Here is an 18,993-nt window from a genome sequence, read left to right as displayed (position 1 = left end):
TTTTTTTCAAAATCGAACTTTTTTTCCAAAATGGGACCTTTTTTAAATTTTTTTTTGCTCGAAAGAAAGCTTGGGTCTAGTCCTTTAAGATCTATTTGGTCGCTTAGTGGGATATATAGCAAAATAAATGTTTTGTAACTCAAGATATACAATTTTTGATTTTTTTTTTGGCAAAATCGAACTTTTTTTTGAAAAGGGGCCCTTTTTTTAATTTTTTTTTGCTCAAAAGAAAGCTTAAAGGAGATCTTAAAGGACTAAAGGACCCAAAGGGCCCATTTGGAAAAAAAAACTAACTCAGAGAGTTCTGGACCGATCTTATTGAAAAATTGTGTCTGAATTACTATCCAATAGGTCCAACCTTGGTGTAAATTTCATCCCGATCGGAAGACATCAATTTTAAAAGTTGGTTCACTTGACGTGAAATTCAAGAATATGAAAAATGTATCTACTTTGCCAATACATTGCTAAATACTAGTGATAAAAAAATATTAATTCAAAATAATCAATTAAGCGCCACTTTGATAATTCAATCCAGCGTGCGGCGTCCCCATTAATCAATGTCAAATTTGCGACACCATTGGCGGGTTAATGAAGAAAAAAATTACGTTACAAAAGGAACATTTTAATAAAATTATACTTTTAAATAAATTATATTATATAATGAAATTAACATTTTGTTTTGTATACTTTTTCTATAAAGTTTAGAGGATTTTTAGTATATATAGTGCATAAATAAACTTTGGTGGAAATAATAAAATTTAAAAAATTGTTTTTATGGGAAGTGATTTTTTGTTTTGAATACTTAAGAAGAAGGAACGGTAAGTAGAATGACTATTTTATTAATATTTATACCCTACACCACCATAGTGGGGAAGGTATAATGCGTTTGTGCAGATGTCTGTAACGCCCAAAAATATTAGTTTACCCTAAAGTATAGCGATCGACTTTAAAATCACTTTCAGAGTCGATTAAACGATGTCCGTCCATCTGGCTGGCTGTCCATGTAAACCTTGTGCGCAAAGTACAGGACGCAATTTTGAAGATATTTCGATCAAATTTGGTACATATAATTTGGTATATACATTCGGCCCAAGGACCAAGCCTATTGATACTGGCTGAAATCAGTCCATTATTTCATCTAGCCCCAATGCAAATTCCCTCCGGAAATTGGACTTTATCGGTTATAAATGAGTAAATTATATATCTATCTCCACAAATTTCGATCCAAATAAGTTTTATATACACGAAATTCATGTCAACAAATTTTATTACGATCGGTCTATAATTAGTCATATGTAGCTCCCATATAGACCAGCTTCCGAAAATCACTTTAACGTGCATAAATCTCTTAAAAATGTTGGTATACACAAATAACTTTCATACAGACATAAATCACACGACCTAATTTCATGGTGATCGGTCCATAATTGGTCATACCTCCCATATAATGCCCACTTCCGAAAATCACTGACCAATATAAATTATTGATATTTTAAAAGAAAAATGTTTTCGCTCGTTTACTTAGTGTAGGGTATTAGCCCGACCATACTTTCTTACTTGTTTTTTTTTAAATGCTACTTTTAGATATGAGTGACGTTTGGTAATACTTCATAAAATATAAGACTGAATTGCATAAAGGCAGATGCTCCAAATGGCCATAAATTGTATACAAAAATTGTATATATCATGTAAATAGTTACTGTGACTATATTATTGTTAAAAAAAATTGTAATACTAAATGGTTACAGTAAACATGCACAACTATATTGTTACGTTTTAACCTTTTCAAAACGTTTGGTTTATTTCCTTTAAATAAACCGGATACTTTTGATTGCAAATAAAAGCCGTTTAGTAGTTTAAAAGTACAACAACCACAGAATTAAGTAGCCACTCAATGTTTTTTATACACGATTATAAATTCTCAGAAATACAGACACAATTTATAATGTACACGAATTTACTTGAAAAACACTACACACTTTAAGGCACTCAGTTGATGTTTATTCGAAAAGCGTCCACTATTTATAACACTGCCACCTGTACTCTAGATTGCTCTTTAACTGTCAAAGTTCGAATATTCTAGATCTTACTAATACATACGCCATCTTTGGTGTACTTTCTACAATGTTCTTTAACTGAATATTAGAATTCAAACAGCGTTGCCAACTTACGATCAATGGTCAACTGAAAGCTTTTATTTAATAATGCCCACAGATGTGTTACAGTTTGCTATTACAGCACTGTTATTTAAAAGCATTATGCTACTTTTAAATCAGCCCTTAAAATCGTTATATTTGAATTCAAGTACAATTTCGTAACAATATATTTTCTTTGCGTGTATTGTCGAGGCTCTAGCATATCGTCGTTAATTAATCACTTTCGCAAAAAATAGTAACGAAACTGAAAAAAGCTACAGTCAACGTCCATAACATCCGTAAAATCTTTATTAAAGCCATAACTAAATCAAAAATTATTTAAGTTCAAAGGGCATAACATCCGTAATTTAGAGAATCTTCAATTGGGACCTTTTTCAAACAGTGAAACAATTAAGAATTTGGGCTTAACTAAATAAAGAAATTGTTTTGTTTGATTTTTTACATTACAGAAATGTTTTATAATATTTCAGAAAGCCTGACAAAGACCTACAATGCAATAATAATCTTTTCTGAGCGAAGCCGGTTTTGATACACTCCAGAGGAGAAAACCTTTGCGGCCGGACGAAGGCTGGCAATGCAAATGTTTTTAGTATGCAAACGTTTGTAGTATGCGATGCCAGTTTTTAATAAACTTCAAAGGCGAACAACTATGCTTTAAATTTTTGAGCTGTTATTATAAATACTAGACTTTCATGTTATATTTTTCTTAAGTTTCATCAACATCGTACCAAAAATACATTTGCAATCTTTCCATGAGAAATTCCAAATATTGAAATGTTTGACCTTGGACCTTCAAGATTTAAGGAGTGGTGTTTTCCGACTTTAGTAAAATTTTGAGACTATATTTAGAATTACCTGGGATATAATATTCTGAATATGGTTTACTTAAAATTCATAACAGTAAGGAAATTTGAGCTCATTAGACAAAATATAGCCAAATAATTAGTTTTTCTCGAAAATCGCATTAAAAAATCATATTATTATTCCATATTATAGTCTCAACAAATTCCAATGTGCTAATCAAAAAATTCTGATATTAGTTGAACAATAATTTTAAAAATTTGAAAATGGAGATTGAAACTGCTGTTAAAAAAAATAAATTTTTTTGGTCATACTTCTGAATAGATTAACGGTATTCTACGAAGACAAAAAATCACATACAAGTAAATATGGATATATGCTAAGTAAAAATGAGTTTTTGTTTCAATATTTCTCGAAATATGTATGATCATTTTGTTCCTACATTTCTTGTTCTAGAGGTCTGAGACACGTTAATGGCCTGGGGAATTTTTAATAACTTTAAAATTGTTTAACCAATTGTAGTCTTATTAGAACGACAATTGCGTGCACATTTCTATTCTTTTAATTTACAAAAACTGAATAATTTTTCCACTTGTAAATACATTCAAAACTTCAGCGGACTTGCAGCACATCTTAACACCAACGGATTCACCAAAAATTTTTTCAGAATAATTTTTTTACCAAAATTCACCAAACGGGTGGGTGAGACTGGGAAAAATCAAACTTTGGTTTGTTAAGAGCCACCCTAATGTGCCGTCTTCATAATTAATGAATAGCGAGTGGACTAAATTGTAATATGCATTGTTAACTGTAACACTGATTAGACCACCTTTCTAATCAATGAAACACAATTAAGATTTGTTTTTATTTCCCTCAAACAAAAAAAAGAAAACAAATGTGCATTTGTTAAAATCCCACGAATGTCAATTTAATATGAAACAATTGCTATCAGATGCTAACTATTCCAACTGTCAATGCTGTTGTTTTGATATGCAAAGGAAAAAGTAATGCGAGAGCATCAGCAACAACAATATGAACAAATATGTATGTAGATATGTACAAAAACGGTTTACACCACCAATTCAATGGTCCAATCAGTACATGTTGCATGAGTGTGTAAGAATGCAGATACAACTATTTACAATCATGCACACGTAACCTATATTTTGAAATTGAACTCCTACAGAGGTAACCGTATCCAAGATGCAAAACACAAACAATGTATGTTTGTTTGCATGAAAATAAAAACATTTGGTGCACTAAAGTGTATCGATTTAATTGATTGATGATAATAAAATCCTTCCAAACTAGCCAACAAAGCGTTGTCCACAAAACAAAATAAAATAGATGTTCATATTTTTATGTATGTATGTATATGGGCAAAATCACTTTTCTTTATTTGTTCATTATTTCTTAATGATTTTGACGAAATATCAAACAATTTCGTGTCAATGACACTACAAGAAGCTAAATTACAATATTTCAGAATCCAAGGTCTATATATAGGTCTGTTCATTTCTTTCCCAGAAATACTTGCAACGAGAGAATAAAATCAAAATTTACAAAATTACTCTCTTAAATTCTCAATAATCGTAAAAAGTAAATGAACGCTTTTCCAGTAACAATTGTTTTATACACACAATTTTCTTATTTTATTCCTTTTAAAATGTATAAATACTCACATTTTCTTCAATTTTATTGAAAATTCTTTTTTTGACCTTTTTTCACCACAAAAATAACTAGTAACAACTTTTAGTTTTAGTAATAGGTTTCTAAAGTTGAAAACATAAGAAAAATTATGTTTTTTCCTTTATTTAATTTGTGTAATACAAATTTCAACTTATGGATTTACGGTCTAATTCATAATAAAAACTTATTGTAGATTTAAAGCACAAATTTGCTAGCAAACACTTTAGTTTTATAAACCTTTAATAAAAGTATTGTATTCATAAACGTTTGATAAAGGCACAATAACTAATGTACTTCAATGCTTCATAGTTATTTCCCCTTTTTATACCCTTCACCTTCGTGAGAAGGGTATATATTAGAGTGGGTCAATTTGTATGGAGCCAAAAAATGCAACAAGCGGTTATCAAAATCGTAATCTACGATGAATTCTAAGAATGATTGCCGAAGAAACCATGGGTCTAAAATCAAAATGGAGCTTCCCATTTTTAACGCGAAAATTTTCCTTTCGTATTTTATATTTTTGTTTAAATATGCTAACATTTTATTAAGCCTTTTAAGAAACTTGATTATGTTTGGGATTGTTCGAAAGGAAAGAATGGAAAAAAAGATGAATTTTTGCAAATGGAGGAGACTATCAATAAACTACACCCGAGGATGTTTACAAAATCTCATATTGTGGTTGTGCGAGAACCTAAAACCGATATTTTGGGTCACAGTGGGGGAAATGAAAAATAAAAAAAGGTGCAAATAAACTAGTAAGTTCTAAACCAATAATCCGATTTTAATAAAATTTCCCACGACTATACTTTCAAAGACCTTTGCAACGACCTATGTATATAAGACAATAGTAAGTTGGACCTACAATTGGTCAAAATCGGAAAAAATATTTTTTAACCTGATTTTTTTTTTTCACCAAAACTTGAAAAACCAAAAATCATTTTTTAAAGTTTAAAAAATAAAAATTTAAAATTTTTTTCTGCTGAAGCAACTTCACCCATCTTGGAACCCGGCCTGATGATCTCTGCGGGACAGACCAAGCAATCCAACAGGAACCATTCCGTCGCACTGTTCAACGGGGGCCTCCATTGTTACATGGCCACTTTTCACTTCTGCTGGTTCCAACACCAACAAACCATTGTCTATACAATCCTCCACTTCCTCACGGGCCCATAACAAATCCTCTGACTGCGGTGGCAACCTTTTGTGCTCAACAAAAACTAACTTTCTTACTTGAGACTTGCTCTCATATCCGACGTCAAGGGGTATTTTAACATTTCGCCAATTCATGACTTTTTGTCCCATATCCAAAGTAATGCTGTGATTAAGCATGAAGTCTGCACCAATGATTACTTCGTCCACAATATCGGCAACAACAAAGACATGATTTACGCTAATACCACCAACAGTTAGTTTCACATTAACTTTACCATGGACAGCGGCAGGCTCTCCAGTAGCGGTGCGTAGACTTACAATGCAAATTGGTTCCATCGATTTCTTTACTAAATCTGTTCTGATGATAGACTGCGACGCTCCCGTGTCCATAGTAAGGATGTGCTTCCGGCCGTTGATGTACCCACTAGCAGTAAGATTGTTATTTTCCTGCTGCAGTACTGATATGGAGATGGTAGGGCCATCAGGTGTGGGTGTCAGATCCTGTCCCTCAGTGCAAGCTTGCTTTAAAGGTGGCTCCTGTAATGTTTGATGATTCGCCATCTGGTTATTTCTTGATGCTGAAACATATCTGATTCGCTTTATTGGTGCTCTGCAGTTTCGCTGAATGTGACCCATTTTTCCACAGTTATAACATTTAACTTTGGCTTTGGTTTGTCTTTACTTAAAGCCTTTAAAACTGCCTCTATTAATTCCTTTAATTCGTTGACCATACTTCTATCATTTTCAGCGACAACCTCGATCTTCCGCACATTACACACCTGGGGCTTTGAAATTATCTTTGCTGTTTCTTGTACCGGCGCGAATGAGACGGTTTCAAAGAATGATGACTTTGGTGTGGCACATACCGCATATTTTATCTCTGGATCGCGAATACCATTCACAAATGCCTCTATCTTCAAATGCTCCAAAATCGGATGGTTATCCCCTGGATAAATAAGCTGTAGCAAACGCTCGATTTCCATCGCAAAATCTTGTAGCGTCTCATTGTCATTCTGCACTCTACCACGCAATTCCATTCGGTATAATTCTTTTTTATGTTCGCCACCATACTTACGTTGTAGCGCCTCCATTATGTTATCATAACAATTTCTGTTGCTCGCTGGCACGCTTTCCAGCACTGCTGCTGCATTTCCTTTTAAGGCCAAAATCAATTCGATAGCTTTTTTTTCGTCTTTCAACATGTTTCTAAGGGCAACCGTATCGAACTAGAACTTGAACACATTAAATGGTGTGGTGCCATCAAAACTAGGAGCCTTTATTCTACTCGATGTTTCTGAAATAACTCGCACCGGTCCGTCTTGGCATTGAAGATTATTAATTTTCATTTCCAGATCGTGCAGTTTATTGTCGACACTAATCTCTAAGTCGGAGAGTTTTTTATTGACGTCTATGGCTTGTATTTCTAAACAGCTTTCTAAGTCGGACACCTTTTTCTCAATGCCATCCACTCTGCTGTTTATAACTTCCGATATTTGCTGAAGCTTCTCGTCTGTCGCTCTAGAAGTTTCTTGAAATTTCATTTCCATTATTTTATTTTCTTCTTTAACTTCAGCAAATTGTGCCATCATAGCAGCAAACATTGTGCTTAAATCCATGCTGCTTGTTGTTGAACGTGTAGAAACTTCCATTTCTTCCTTATACTCGAATTCGTAAGCACCGATGTCAATATCACGGCGCTTAAATTCATCTATGAGCCTATTCTGCAATTCCGCCTTATTACCTGCTGTTGGTAACTCCAACTTACTCAATTCTTTCTTGTTCAACTTTTAGTTCTTCAAACTTCATGCTTATTAATTTGCAATCCCACTTCTGACACCAATTGTTACGTTTTAACCTTTTCAAAACGCTGGTTTATTTTCTTTAAATAAACCGGATACTTCTGATTGCAAATAAAAGCCGTTTAGTAGTTTAAAAATTGTAACAACTCTTTATTTATTCAAAATGTACGACAACCACAGAATTAAATAGCCACTCAATGTTTTTATACACGTTTATAAATTCTCAGAAATACAGACACAATTTATAATGTACACGAATTTACTTGAAAAACTCAACACACTTTAAGGCACTCAGTTGATGTTTATTCGAAAAGCGTCTCTGATAAACTCACTAACGACTGCAACCTCTGCCACTATTTATAACACTGCCATCTGCACTCTAGATTGCTCTTTAACTGTCAAAGTTCGAATATTCTAGATCATACGCCATCTGTGGTGTACTTTCTACAATGTTCCTTAACTGAATATTCGAATTCAAACAGCGTTGCCAATTTACGATCAATGGTCAACTGAAAGCATTTATTTAATAATGCCCACATATATGTTACAGTTTGCTATTACAGCAATGTTATTTGAAAGCATTATGCTACTTTTAAATCAGCCCTTAAAATCGTTATATTTGAATTCAAGTACAATTTCGTAACAGTATTATTAATTTATTTTTATTGTCATTTTGTTAAATTTTAACAAAATTTAAAGAATTTCTATGAGGAAACACATAATTATAATTCTGGAGTGGGTATATTAGATTGTGTGGACCTTCTTCCACAATGTTTACACATTTTATTACTACATGGCGTTACAGGTTAACAATAAATGGCAAAAATGGCAATCAAACTCACTTGCAAGGTTGCCAACTCTTCAGCTCAGAAAATGGCTAGATTTAGAATGGCTAGAAATGGCTAAAACCCAAAATAACTGAATACAAATTCATAAATATTGTCTTTTTATTTAGTGAGATCGACTTTACTAGTATGTATATAAAATATTACATTTCTTAGCAGATTAAAAATTGTAATATCAATATAAATTGGTTCCTTTTTGATAAATTAAACAAATTTCTGGGCACTTTAAAACTAAATCCGGATCCATTAAATAAATGCAAAATTGATTTTTGAATATGACTGATGTGTTTGCTTTGGAAACAATTACGCAGCCTGTTCTCATCAAATCCACTACGTAAGATTTTTTTAAAAAAGACATTTTCTTTGTCATTTGATTAAAAATATTGGTATATTTTTTAAAAAAAATTAAAGAAAAGTTTAAAATACAAAAGGCTAGGACAAAATAAAATGGCTAAATCTTCCGGCTAGATTAAATCTAGCCATTTTTTATGGCTAAATGAAAATAAAATCGCTAGATCTAGCCGGAAAATGGCTAAATTGGCAACCTTGCTCACTTGTGCACCTCATGTAGTTCACTGCCGGAGGAACATGAATTAAAATCATATATTATTATAGTGGGACAAATTCACCAACGGAGTTAAAATTACGTTTATCAATTGCAATAGTATCGTCTATTATTGCAAATTTATAAAGAATTATCTTTAAAATTCCCTTTTTTAAGATAAAATGTAAAAAGAATTCCTTAAAGTAGGGTTAAAGTAGCTTGAAGCTACAATAAATATTTCAAATTTATGAATTGTTATAACAGACTTAAATAAGTGGCCACTTAAAATCGTTACGGATTAAAGCGAGCATAACTTTTAAATGAAACAACGTATGTTAAAATTTTATAAATGAAATTAAAGATAATTTATTAAAATATAACTGTAGGTTTATGTGTCTTTATTGCAAATAAATTTTCTGGCTTTTCTTTTTATGCCTCCCATTAACTTCTTCCTCCATACTCTTCCTTCCATACTCTTCTTCCCACTTCTACCGTTATTCCAGCATATTTATTCCACTTTGTTTTCATAAAAATCTGTTTATTTACTGTACCTGCACTCTTTTTCAATTTACGTCTCGAATGGACGATGATTTGGGCAATTTGTTTAATTGATGTGTTTTGCTATAACATCAATATTATTCTTATTATACCACTTCATAGTTGTATTTGAGCAATGACAAATTGTCATTGAGTAATGACAACTTGGTTAAAACATTGTGTCAGATGTGCGATGACAGCAATCGCTTTTCCAAACTCCCTTTTTATATTCATATAATTCTGAAAATTCTTTAAAAACATGTCTGAAAAGCTTGACACTTCAAACCGCAGCTGCGGATTGCCTGTCAAATTAATATTTTTGTTCAATTTTACGTATTCATATTTAAAACATTTTTGACCTGATATCTGCCGAAAATCAGATTTTGGCTATCTTTTAACCCGATAAAGTCGGATTTTCTAGATATTTGTGCACAATTTTATCTCTAGCTTCTTTTTCCATTGTGTCTACACTTTTTAAAACTAAATATAGTGACTTGCAATTCATTGTAGAATATAAAGTTATAACGTGATAAATTTGGGTCACTTAACAAAGTTAGATGCACAAAGTATACAGAGGCGTCACGAGACAGAAAATAATCTTGTTTTCTATTTGTCTCTTTCTTTCTAAACTGCCCTTTTCTTCGTTTTGTTTTATTTGTTTGTTTTGATTACATTACTTTGCCTACCATATTCGCGTTGTATGTTTTGCTTTAACACATCACTGATATTGTAGTACAAAATATTTACTATCCTTTTTCAAGAGAACTGACCTATCATCTGATTTTGAATTTTTGAAACGTCAAATTTGACATATCTGTATACTTCGTGGTTAGAAGCAAAGCCAACTTTTGAAAACTGATATAATTATGCTTCCTTTATTAAAAATATGTGTATGTGCATTCATTAACAACAGAGTACGATCGTTTTAAAAACTAAAAGAATTAGCGTGAACTATATAGAATATACAGTTTTATTGCGTGAATTGAGTTTTTTTACTATAAAATAGTGTGGACAGAGGGCCCATGGAAATTTTTAAATACAAAAATTTTAAGGAAATTTCACTACATTGTCAACTTTTGTTCCACCAATTAAGGTTGTATAACCTATTTTTGTTCGTATCCTAATCCAAATTTGCAGAGTATCCTAATCAGCTGATTGTATGTATCTATTTTATGGAGATGATTAGTTGGTTATAGTGATAGTTCTCTATTTTGACAAAACCACTCGTCAGGTGTAATGTTCTTTAATGGTGAATCCGCGATATCTTTTGACAGTTAGGGCAGGACATTCGCAAAAAAGATGGTAAATCGTTTCCCTATTTCATTGTCCTTGCAACTGCGACAGTGGTAGTAAAAGGGGTGTCCGAGTTGACTTACATGCTTATCTAGTAGCCAGATACCTGTTAATTCTGCCAATAACCCTGATATATCCGACGAGTGCGAAGATTTTACCTATAGTAATTTGTAGAACAACTATTTTAAGTTATTTGAAAAAAAAAATCAGTTTATTATGGTCTTTAAAAAACTGTTCATTCTTATAATTGTGATTTCCTATTTATAATTAAGATTATGCTGACTCAATACTTTGAATCAGCTCATACTAAAAAAAACACTTAATTCTATTTGTTATAATATTCTTAGCCTAAGAATATGTTGAGTATTACATCCGGAAACAACACTGATACTAGTATCAACACATTGCCCTCATAAGCAACGGACGCATTTACTCTAGCAGTGTTGCCGTTTTGGTTATTTATAACCAAAATTGGTTTTTTTCTGATGTGTAGATGTGTATTTATTTCTCATTTTGGTTACTTTTTTCAAAACATTTTGTTATAGACAGATTTTTCAATATTTAATGGTGATGTACTCTCAAAAAAATTTTTCGACATCGGTTTGTGTTAATCCTTGCTGTAGGTTATATAATTTTACATGAGAGTTTTCATAAACAAATTATATCTATCGTGATTGACAACTGAAGCCAAACCATTTGAGAAATAGTAATGGTTTTAAAAGATATTTACGATTTGTGTGGTTTAGGGATGTAAATGAGTTCCCAATATTGGTTTAATTACACCAGCGAAACAGACATTTTGGTGCTGGAAATTTCAGTTACATTTTGAACGAGTTGATGAACTCTCAGTACTATGTTAAACATGTTTTTTTCAGTCAGCTCGCGTTTTCGAAATACTGCTGTGTTTATATTCACATAACATACCCTATTTTTTGGTGTTTTTCGTCTAAATTGGGTAATACAGCATAGAAAATTATTTTGTTTCCATTAAACTGGTCTACATAACCATATGATTCTTTTGAGTATAATAATTCTGGTGGATATTTCTTTTAGCTTTATTGAGGATAAATAAAATGTTGTTTTCCGAAAATTCTAAACAAGAATGTTTATTTTTACCCCCTTATTCATAATCAATTTTTAATTTTATTAAAGGTTTATAAAACAAAATTTCCATACAAAATTTGTTTTATAAACCTGTAATAAATTTAAAAATTGATTACACAGTACAACACATGATTTTGGGCCTCAATTCTGACAATTGCACGTGAAAGTAGCCCCAAAATTAAGAACTTCTGCATCATTAGTTTTGTCAAGTTGGCTGCCGTAATAATTTAATGACCATACGAATTTTTTTCCTCAAGGTGGATTTTTATCACTTTTTCTATATTTTAGCACGGTTATATCTTGAATACCGTACGGAATATCTCTTTTGTGGCTGAAGCAAAGTTGTAGATATTGAATAGTAGAAAAAAAGTACGGAACATACCTACCCGAAAAAGGTGCACCCAGTGCCTTAAAAATCGCAAAAATGCCCATTTTTAAATTTTTTTAACCAATTTTTCACCTTTTTTGCTCAATAACTGGATTACAAATCCAATTATGGACCGATCACCATGAAATTAGGTCGTGTGATTTGTGTCTATATGAAAGTTATTTATCATGAATTTTGTATGTATACCATCATTTTTATAAGATTTATTCACTTTAAAGTGATTTTCGGAAGCGGGTCATATATGGGAGCTATGAATAATTATGGACCGATCATAAGAAAATTTTTTGACATGAATTTTATATATATAAAACTTATTTTGAGCGAAATTTGTGTAGATACATATATAAATTAAACATTTATGACCGATAAAGTCCAATTTCGGGAGGGCATTTGTATGGGGGCTAGGTGAACTAATGAACCGATTTCAGCCAATTTCAACAGGCTTCGTCCTTGGGCCGAACAAATTATATGTACCAAATTTTTTTTATAATCGGTTCATAATTAGTCATAGCTCCCATATAAGACCCGCTTCCGAAAATCACTTTAAAGTGAATAAATCTGTTAAAAATTATGGTATACATACAAAGTTCATGATAAATAACTTTCATATAGACACAAATCACACGACCTAATTTCATGGTGATTGGATTTGTAATCCAGTTATTGAGCAAAAAAGGTGAAAAATTGGTAAAAAAATTTAAAAAATGGGCATTTTTGCGATTTTTAAGGCACTGGATGCAACTTTTTCGGGTAGGTATGTTCCGTACTTTTTTTCTACTATTCAATGTCTACAATTTTGCTTCAGTGGCAACACTGTTCTCTAGTTCAACAATAATCAAGTTAACACTCTAACCCACAGGAGTGTCACAAGGCATGCATTACAAAACACTAATTATCTCAAAAAGTAATTATAATTTTTTTTGGGAAATTTAACGGCGACTTTAGTTACAGATTTGTCAACATTTCCCTCGAAGGTCGAAATGCATTCTGACTTTTAGTTTTTGTTCTGTCAGCTGTTTTGTCATAATTTTAGCACGTGAAATTTAGTATGTAATTCTTTTGTTAAACCAAAGTTTTACTAAATTTTAGTCGCCCGATCTACATATTCGAAATATTTTTGTTAAAGGTAAGATAATCTTTTTCAGTCTATGAATTTTTAAATGTTAAACAACAAAACTGATTAAATTATCCGCCTTGACTCATGATCAGTTGGTACTAGGGTATTCAATTAATCGGGTTTCTGGTTTAATCGGTTAATCGAGCAAATAATTAATCGGGGTTTGGATTTATTCGGTTAATCGGATATCAACCAAAAAATAATAGCAAATAATAGGAAATATGCGTGTTTTCGCCTGGCAACTAAAGATGTCATTGGGCAGATATCTAAAAAAAATACAGGACCTGCAGGACTACAGGACAGTGCAGTAAAGTTTTGTTCAAACTATTTCATATTTTCGGCAAGAATACGATGAACCAGTTGCTAATCTTCTAAATAGTGTAAATTGAGGGCCATTTTTGGAAACAACAACCATCTTTGAACTTCACACATATAAATTGATCAAGTATTTATACCCTACACCGCAATAGTGGGAACCGAAAATGTTTTTTTCAACAAATTTGTCGGTTAAATCGGGAACCTTTTTTTGAATACCCTACCGCTTACAAAGAAAAAAGTAAATAGATTTTATAGTAATACAACATGATCTAGATCTACCATTACTTTTTGCAAAGAGAATGTTTTAGCTGAGGCTAGGAACCTCTTCACCTCTGAGTCTGAAACTCAAGGTTTCTGCAGCAAAGCAATGCACTCTTCATCTATGAGTACCCGTAGATTATCTGTTTGAGATTTCAAGTGCTGCACGATCTTAATCGCCGTTGTCACAGTTTGTTGTGGGTTTGGAGATCTTCATATATGTGGGCCGGAACACCGTCAACCTTCTTTTTTATGCCAATTTTTCACCATATTTAGATGTAATTTTCACTCTATGAAGATGGCCTGGATAATATAATAATTTTTATTAAATATTCCAAAATGTATTCACCGAAATATAATATGTAATATAATAAAAGCCAAAACCGGAATTTTGGAAAAAACGATTTTTTGTAAAGTTCAATGTAGGTCAAACCGAATGTTCACAAACACTATTCCCTATTTCCTGCCTCACATAACCTATTATTCAAGTTCCAATACAATATTTTGCACGAGTGAGGGTCATGCCCTGAGTGCTGGTCTAAGAAGGAAAAAAACACAGATTGGATTACATATATTCTGACAAGCAATATCGAGAACCAATGTAAAGTTTACTCAAACTGACAAAACAACAAAATAATTTTTTTTCTTCCCCATACGAAGTGAGTCGCTCTAATGCACATGCTTCGTCTGTATTTTGATTGAATACCATTACATTTAAACAGAAAGTGCAGTAGTTGTGTTATTTGAGGAGTCTCTGGACGCCGGCATCGTGAACGGTAATTGAAAGCAAATGTCATTTAAACATTAGAAAACAAACAAAAAAAAGAATTATATTTGAATATTGAGAAAATACAAAAAATGTCCAGTAAAAAATATCATGTTCTCTATCTTTTAACACTCTCTTGCTCTCTCGTTACATGTTTTTAAAAGTAAACGAACGGAATCCCGTAACTTCCAGTGATTATTTGTACAAATTATTACAAATTATCAAGTACGCGAACACAACTATTTATTGGGCAAACTGTACAACAGCTGTTTTTGTTTGTTTTTTTCATCCCACATTTCAATAAAAACATTTTCATTATTTTCCGTCCAAAAGCCTCTTTTTCTTTTGTATTTTTTTATTGTTGCTCTTGAATTTATTTTTTCATTTTTGCACTTTGTCAACGGCTTTCTTCGTTTTTATATTTGTTTTCTTTTATCAGCTGTTTTAACATTTTCATGTTCGTAGCTCTGGATTTATTTTATAAAACCTATTTTTTTATGAAATAAATTTTTATAATGGTTTTAACGATAAAACTAACTTTTGCATTAAAACCAGTCAGTGTGAAAACACTATAAGACATTTACAAAGGGGAAAAACTGCAATTTTTTCAGATTTTGTAAAAATTTTGCCGTTAAAAAATTACTTCTGCAATTTTTTTTTTTTTTTTTTTTCTTAAATTCATTTATTTGCAATCTATTTTACAAGAAATATTAAGCAAAACTTATAATAAATAAATTACAATAACTTATTTTATTAAGCTCCAGTGAGCTTAATAAAAGAAAAAAAAATTACATGATTCATATATTAATTAACTAACTTCTAAAAGGTAGATCAAGAACATGGTATCTCTTAAGCCTTCGTATCTCATCACTATCGTCTAAAAGTGTGATAGCCAACAAATTTGAATGATTACTAAGTCTTTCTAAATATCTTTCACTAAAATTTAAAATAATCGAAATGTGAGACATAGAAACAAAAACTGATTAAAAAATTTTAAAGTTATTAAAAATTCACTAGGCCATTAACGTGTCTCAGGCCACTAGAACAAAAAATGTAGGAACAAAATTAACATATTTCAAGAAATATTAAAATAAAAGTTAATTTTTACTTAAAATATATCCATATTTACTTGTATATGCATTTTTGGCTTCGTAGGATACCGTTAACCTATTCGCAGGTATGACCCAAAAAATTTATTTTTTTAACTGCAGTTTCAAAACTCCATTTTCAAATTTTTAAAAATTTTGTTAAACAAATTTCAGAATTTTTTGATCATCACATTGGGATTTATTTAAAATAAAATAAGGAATAAAAATATGAAAAAAAGATGCCAATACATCCTACAATTTTTCCGTACCTTAACTCTTTGTGGTTGAGTGGTCACTTTAATAACCACATTTTCTATAGTCTTTAAAACGTAATTGGTTGGCACATATTGCCATTTTGCTAAACAATTATATTGTTTGAAGTCACCTTTAATGATTTTTTGCAAAACTTTGCCGTCAGGGTGGTCTGGTTAGATAAATATGTATATTAATTTGAAAATATTGTAAAAATCTGTTTTTTAAGAGACTTTCATGCATTCAATAAAAACAAGTAAGAAGAAAGTATGGTCGGTCAAGCCCGGCCATATAATACCCTACACAAAGTAAAAGAGCAAAAACATTTTTCTTTAAAAATATCAATAATTTATATTTTTGAGTGATTTTCGGAAGTGGGCCTTAATGGGAGCTATGACCAATTATGGACCGATCACCATGAAATTAGGTCGTGTGATTTATGTCTTATTAACTGTGTTGAATTTTGTGTGTATACCAATTTTTTTAAGCGATTTATGCACTTTAAAGTGATTTTCGGAAGCGGGTCTATATGGGAGCTGTGACTTTGCCTTTCTATTTCGGTTTTTTGGTCAGAAAATTTAATCACAAATATTCGATTTCAAAAAAATTTATACAAAACAAAAATATTTATCATAGTTATTTTTAATGCCAATCGCCACGTTGGTTAGAAAACTAACCACTTCACTCCACAAAAAACCTTGGAATGGGGTGGTTTTTCATGTTTTGATTTATTTTTTCTTACTTTTATAATAAACCAACCTTGATTAAAGTAAAAATACAATTATTTTGATTTTAAACTTATACACAAAAAAGCGTGGCTGAAAGAGTTAAGAGTTACAATAACAGTGAAAAAATGGAAATTAACCCTTAAGAGCACTTTGGATCCGCTTTTAAAATCACGAAAAACACAGTCAAATTGAGGGCCCATTTTTGGACTGTTATTGTAAATCTAATACCTAAGGTATATTTTTATTAAAATCGGCACAAAAACTCACTATCATTCGTTTAGAAATTCCGAATATTGCAAAATTGTACCTTTGACCTTAACGATTTTAGTAAAACTTTCAGAGTCTATTTAGAATTATCTGGCCTATACTATGTTGTATAGGTTTTACTTAAAGTTCGCCAAAATATGGCCAACAAATAAATTTTTCCAACAAAATCGCAAAACGGAAACGGTATTGACATCTTTTTCCCCATTTTTATTCCCTAGTATATTCTCAATAAATCCCTATATGATGATCAAAAAATTGTGATATTTTTAAAAATTTTAAATTGGAGTTTTGAAACTGCAGTTATAATAAATATTTTTTTTGGTCATACCTGCGAATAGGTTAACGGTATCCTACGAAGATAAAAACTTATATATAAGTAACGTAAAAATTTTTATTTTAATATTATATATATAAATAAGGGTCCCCCTTAATGTATATACAGGCAAATCCCGGTATAACGAATCTCTTTAACGTACAATTATATTTTTAACATTAATTAGCTTATATAACGAACGTTTCAACAATTTTGTACTCGATTTAACTCGATCAAATATTTAACATTGACGATTATATCAATATATCAATAATGGGTCAAATATTATTGATCTCTAAAAAAATATAGTATCACGCTAGAGAAACTATTGCACCAGGACAGGATAGACTAACAATTTTGCTCCATGAATGGGAACAAAGAAGATTAAATATTTTCTTCTGCAAATTATCTTCATTGAAATAATGAATATTTTTATGGTAGAATAATTTTTTGAATCGAAATCTCTTTTAGTGAAGGCTTTATTGATCGTTGCTACTGTCTCAAGTCAACATACCGAAGAACAATTAATAAAAACTACAAAATATGGAACAATTTTGGATTATAGTTATGTCTCCTAATGGCACACCACTTAAAACTTATTCAAAAAATAAATCTCGATATAACGAATTTTTCGATTTAACGAATGGACCTGACAATATATCGTTCGTTATACCAGCAGTTGCCTGTACATATAAAAGTACTCGCAACTGTTGTTGTTTAGGATTCTATTTTGTACATTTGTATTGTATACATGCTCAAACTAGTCATCGTGTATTGACAGGTTGATCGTTGATCTATCTATCGGATTTAGCGAATGATTTCCATTTCAATACGATCCTCACGATTTATTCACCCCGCTCATCGTAACACACAATCGGACTACATAAACATACATAGATACATCAATACACATGTATAAGAATAGAAATAGGAAAACAGATGCTTGTAGGTTCATCGTAATTTTGATGTGAAACGCACTCTAGGAGTACATAGTATTTTCGAATTGGTTGGTCATTTGGTTTAGTCTACTTTAGTGTTTCTTTATTTGTGTGTAAGTATTTGTTTTTTCTGTTGTTTTTTTTATTGCTCGTACGATTGAGATGACTTGTTCGAAAGCCAGTTGTTGTTTGGTTGGAGCTAGTAGATTGGTGGCTTGATCTGTTGGATGGTTATTCTTCCGTAAATCATTGTTCACATTTTGACTTTAGTGTGAAACTTTTGCATGCGGGAGCTGTGGGAGTCTAGTTGTTGGGGTGATCAAATGAAATGATCTATTTTTGTTTGTGTTGTTATTGTTGTTGAAGTTTCTGCTTCATTTGTATCCTTTTTTGCCGCAAGTGTGTACGTTATGTTATTGTTCCCGCTGCAATGGTTGTTGCGATTGCAATTGCTGTAAATATTGAAAATATGTATGGATGTATGTATGTAGTAGTTGTTGCTGCTGTTGTTTTATTTGCTTCAGTAATTTAGATTAACAACGTTTGTGAGAGAAGAGCGTGATCTACTTTTCCACACGTTAGCAGCCTTGCAGCGCCATCCAGTGTCCAAAGAAACGAAAACGACATAAAACAAAAAACA

The sequence above is a fragment of the Calliphora vicina genome, chromosome 5 (assembly GCF_958450345.1).
Source record: "Calliphora vicina chromosome 5, idCalVici1.1, whole genome shotgun sequence".
NCBI lineage: Eukaryota > Metazoa > Arthropoda > Insecta > Diptera > Calliphoridae > Calliphora > Calliphora vicina.
This window is presented reverse-complemented; position numbering follows the sequence as displayed.